Here is a 5,518-nt window from a genome sequence, read left to right on the forward strand (position 1 = left end):
GGGCATACAGAGAAAGAACAGGAATGTCTGAAATAATGGACAGTAGAAACAGACCCATAGGAGATCTAGATACTGGAGTTATCAGACAGGTCTTTGAGAAAACTGAATAATATGTTCACAACCAGAATCTATATAATGAGTCAAATTGAAATTATAGAAAATTTTCAGGAGAAAATGTTTAACTCTCATCCACTAATTCAACACTACTTATTGACCATCTAATGTGAGCCAAAAAGAACAAAGAGAACAAAAGAGAAAAAAAGGGAAAGAAATTGTGGCCTTGAGGTACTTACATCCTTGTGTTAGGTTGGTGCAAAAGTAATTGCAGTTTTTGCATTGTTGAAATTTGACATTTGATATTGAAACATATTCTTAAATAAAAGTGGTTATGTTATACATCATTTTAATGCTCATTTCTCACTTTATTTTTTTTGCTAATGACTTATTACTTGCTGTTTATTTTGTATTTATTTTAGACTATGGAAATGATGTTAGACAAAAAGCAAATGTGAGTGATTTTCTTAAGTTAAAATTTTCTTGTTAAGTTCAAAATGGGTCGTAAATCAGTGGAGACAACTCGCAGCATCAACAACCTATTTGGCCCAGGAGCTGCTAACAAACATACAGTGCAGTGGTGGTTCAAGAATTTTTACAAAGGAGATGAGAGCCTTGAAGATAAGGAGGATAGTGGCCAGCCATTGGAAGTTGACAACAACCAATCAAGAGCAGTCACTGAAGCTGATCCTCTTACAACTACACAAGAAGTTGCCGAAGAACTCAATGTCAACCATTCTACAGTCATTTAGCATTTGAAGCAAATTGGAAAGGTGAAAAAGCTCGATAAGCGGGTGCCTCATGAGCTGAGCAAAAATCAAAAAAGTTGTTGTTTGGAAGTGTCATCTCTTATTCTACACAAAAACAATGAACCATTTCTCAATCGGATTGTGACGTGCGACAAAAAGTGGATTTTATACAATAACCAGTGATGACCAGCTCGGTGGCTGGATCGAGAAGAAACTCCAAAGCACTTCTCAAAGCCAAACATGCACCAAAAAAAGGTCATGGACACTGTTCAGTGGTCTGCTGCTGGTCTGATCCACTACAGCTTTCTGAATCCTGGTAAAACCATTACATCTGAGAAGCATGCTCAGCAAACTGATGAGATGCGCCACAAACTGCAATGCCTGCAGCCAGCACTGGTCAACAGAAAGAGCCCAATTTTTCTCCATGACAATGCTCGATTGCAGGTCTCACAACCAATGCTTCAAAAGTTAAACGAATTGGGCTATGAAGTTTTGCCTCATGCACCATATTCACCTGACCTCTTGCCAACTGACTACCACTTCTTTAAGTATCTTGACAACTTTTTACAGGGAAAATGCTTCCATAACCAGCAGGATGCAGAAAATGCTTTCCAAGAGTTCATCAAATCCCAAAGCATGGATTTTGACACTACAGGAATAAACAAACGTATTTCTTATTGGCCAAAATGCGTTGGTTGTAATGATTCCTATTTTGATTAATAAAGATGTGTTTCAGCTTAATTTAAAATTCATAGTCCAAAACTGCAATTACATTTGCACCAATCTAGTAGCTACAGACAAAAATAAACAATACATATAAGTAAATAAATAACATGTTAGAACGTTGTAAGTAACAAAGGAGAAAATAAATAGATAAGAAAATTCAGGTAGGGTGGTGCAGTTAGGGTGAGTGGATGTAATTTAGATAGAGTTGAAAGGGAACCTCATTTAGAAGGTGACATTCATACAAACCTTGAAGCTGACATCCTAATAAGCCCAATAAGTCAGGCTGATAATTGTGGGGAAAGCATTCTAGACAGAGAGAAAGCCACTGCTAAGACCCTAAAACAGGAAATTAACTTGTAAGTTCAAAGAACAGTGAGGCTATGAGCGTAGGTGGAGTGGAGTGAACTAGAGGGAGAGAAGTGATGGTAGAAATCAGGAGGAGGGGGTTAAATAATATTGAACTTTATTGGTCAAAGGGTCTTTGACTTTTACTGTAAGTTATATAGGAAGGCTTCAGAGAGTTCTGAACAGAAAGGGCTATAATCTGTTGTAGTTTTGTGTTGTTGTTGTTGTTGTTTGTTTGTTTGTTTGTTTCAAGTCAGGGTCTCACTCTGTTGCCCAGCCTGGGGTGTAGTGGTGCAACCTGAGCTCACTGCAACCTCCACCTCCCAGGCTCAAGCGATCCTCCCACTTCAGCCTCCCAAGTAGCTGGGACTGTAGGTGGTCACCGCTGTGCCTGACTAATTTTTGTATTTTTTGTATTTTTGCCATGTTGCCCAAACTGCTCTTGAGCTCCTAAGCTCAAGCTACCCACCTGCCTTGGCCTCCCAAAGTTCTGGGATTACAGATGTGAGCCACTGCATCAGGTCTGATGTACATTTTAAAAGGATTTGCCTTGCTGCTTAATTGTAAAGACAACAAAAACTGGAGGGACTATTGTAGGAAACTAGGAGAGAGCTTAATGTGGTTCAGACAAAGTTGAAATAAGAATAATATGGAAAAATGACTGGATTGGATTCTGTTCACATTTTGAATTTGGAGCAAATACCAATTTCTTATGGGTTGATTGTTGGATATGAAAGAGTAATTATTAATAGCCACCTCTTTCACGATAAAGGTTCTGGCGTAACCAATAAATTATATGATCACCTTAGTTAAATCTGAGTAAACCTTTCTAGGTCATGGTGTATCATTATTTTAGTGTACTCCTTGGTCCTAAATTCTAATAATTTATATAGAATCATATAATCAAGAGTGATTTAACTTTCTCAGTGATTTGGAAAAACACCATAAGGATAATCTATTTAATAACGATATTTAAAAATTTAGACTAGCTCAGTGGCTTACGTGTGTAATCCCAGCACTTTGGGAGGCCAAAGTGGGAGGATTGCTTGAAGCCAGGAGTTCAAGACTAGCCTGGGCAATATAGCGAGATCCTGTCTCTACAAAAGATAGAAAAATTAGCCGAGCATGGTTGCACATGCCTGTAGTCTCACCTACTCGGGAGGCTGAGGCAGGAAGATCATTTGAACCTGGGAAGGCAAGGCTGCAGTGAACTGTGATGGTACCACTGCACTCAAGGCTGGGCATCAGAGTGAGACCATGTCTCAAAAAAAATCATTTTTGAATCTTTCTTGGAGTGGTAGTCTTTAAATAAGTAGTTTTCTTAGTTTTGAGGGCTTCGTCAACTTTCTCAACTTCTTTGACTCATTTGAACCATTCATTTCTTCTATGAAGATTTCATTAAACTATTTGAGCTTGTTAGCAATTTTTTTTACAAAAGTATTCTAATTCTTTTAATTTTCTCATATTTATTTATTTTTTCTTAATTAGGTTACCTGATAGTTTATCTTATTCTACTATCATTATTTTCTTTTTGGAGGAGAGTCATATAGCCAGCTCTGGATTTACTTATCAGTCTTTCAATCTTTTAATTTACCCATTTATATTACTAATTAATTTTTCTTGCTTTCCTTATATCTTTTACTAAGAGTTCCATGTTTAATATTTCCTAGAAATTTTTATTTTCAAGATCTATATTGTTTGGTAGATAAAGAGTCTTGAGAGTTATAGCTACATAAAATTGATTCTTTAATGTAATGTTTTTGCCTGGAATATTTCTTTGTGTAATATTAGTGTCATGGCTCTGCTATATTCTTGCTCATTCTTTCACTTTTAAATATTCTGGGTTATTTTATTTTAGAACTGCTTCCTAGATAATACATAGTTGAGTTTTGTTCTTTGAGTCAATTTTAAAGAATTAATTCCTTTTAATAGCCTATTCTGTCTACACAATGTTAGCTGTTTTTTTTCTGTTCTTATTTTGTAGTTTTAGTGCTGTATTACTATTTTCTTTTATTCCTACCTTTTGCTGTATAATCATATTCATTCATATTTAGGGTATGTGTGTGTGTGTGTTTGTGTGTGCTTATGTAACTGTCTTAATTTAGAAAGCAGGTATCTGTTGTGCGTTCTGTTTGGGAGTTAGCTGTTTAATTACCAATAATATGCCTACATTTATATTTTTTAAATTATCTACTCAGAAATAAAACTATTTCTATTGAAATTATCCCACTCATGCTATTTTTCTCGATAGCTTCCTGCTACCAGTTGGCTTTGTTAGAATTATTATTTTAACATGTTGTCACAGTCTGTTAAAAGGGAATTTTCTTTTTCAACCATCTTATAGTTTTATATAAAACATAAGTAATAAGTTTATAACTATAATTACATATTTAATTTTATATTTATGTTCAAATCAATTAAGTGCTTACATTCTTTAATTTATGTATCAATCAACAAATATTTCTTGAGGGCTTTCTACATGCTAGGCTTGTGCTGGACAAGAGAGATACAATGGAGCCTGTGAAGATAAGACATCTCTCACCAAGAGAGACAACAATAACAAATATATGCATAAATCAATAAAGTAACCATAACCCATGGAAATAAACAAAACAACTAGCGGAGAATAAGCAAAAAGAGGCTATTTTAAATAAAGTGGTCAGATAAGAAGTTTTAAAGGAGGTATCACTTAACTCAAAGCATGGGCAAAGGCCCACTGTAAAAAGCAAGGATAATAACATTCCAGGCAGATAGGAGAGAAATGTACATGCAGAGTACCTGAGAGTGCAACAGAGCTTGGTATATTTAAATTTATGCTGAGGTTGCAAATTTTGTGTGTGAAAAATCAGACCTCGGCGATGACCTTGTGCAGTAGGATATAAATAACTCCCACAAGCTTAGTGTTCCAATAATGGAACACTAGGCATAAATGGGTTAAGAAACTGAAAAATGGCCTGTGTGCTGTAGCAAAGTGAGAGACATCAAATGAAGCTGCGATTCAGCATGCTTCCTTCATTTTTAATTTCTCGTTTTCCTTGAATTCTGGAAAATTTTTAGCTACTGTCTTATGATTTATGATATCTTGCCTATTCTCTCTATTATCACCTTTCAAAAATACAAACACTCTTACATAAGACTTTCAGACCAAGCAAATAGTATAAATTCAGGCTCCACAATGGGGCATGATACTCTGATTTTCTTCTTCCATGAATTGATAGCAAGCTTCCACGGAGTTTCCAAGAACAATTAATTGTGATTTCTAAATCCCCTATCAACAGTTAGGGCAGTTAAGGGCTATTTTCTAGTGGTGTTTATTAAAACTGTAAATATTGGATATATATCAATTAATGTCAAGAACTGTTAAGGATGAAAGATTTTCACCCTACTTGCAAGCTAACAAACTTGGCATAGTTTTGTGGATTTTAACAAGACATGAGATTCTTTGGTCAGAGACAAACGGTTTTATTGCTCACAGCACAGAAAGCAGTATGAGCTTCACGTTTACATCAGTTTCTTCTGTACTCTCATGTCCCGTGAGATGAAGCAGAGGGCCTTATGTAATTTTCTAAATGAAAAATTATGCAGTAATTTTTGTTTCATGGCTGAGGAGCCCTAAGTTAGGTAACTAGAATCTTTCATAATCG

General features: G+C 35.6%; 1 pseudogene; it reads left to right on the plus strand.

Moving 5' to 3' along the window:
* The first annotated feature begins 479 nt into the window (after positions 1-479).
* Positions 480-1,523, plus strand: LOC129533856 (histone-lysine N-methyltransferase SETMAR-like; annotated as a pseudogene).
* Positions 1,524-5,518: the final 3,995 nt, after the last annotated feature.

This window comes from Gorilla gorilla, chromosome 4 (genome assembly GCF_029281585.2).
Source record: "Gorilla gorilla gorilla isolate KB3781 chromosome 4, NHGRI_mGorGor1-v2.1_pri, whole genome shotgun sequence".
Classification (NCBI taxonomy): domain Eukaryota; kingdom Metazoa; phylum Chordata; class Mammalia; order Primates; family Hominidae; genus Gorilla; species Gorilla gorilla.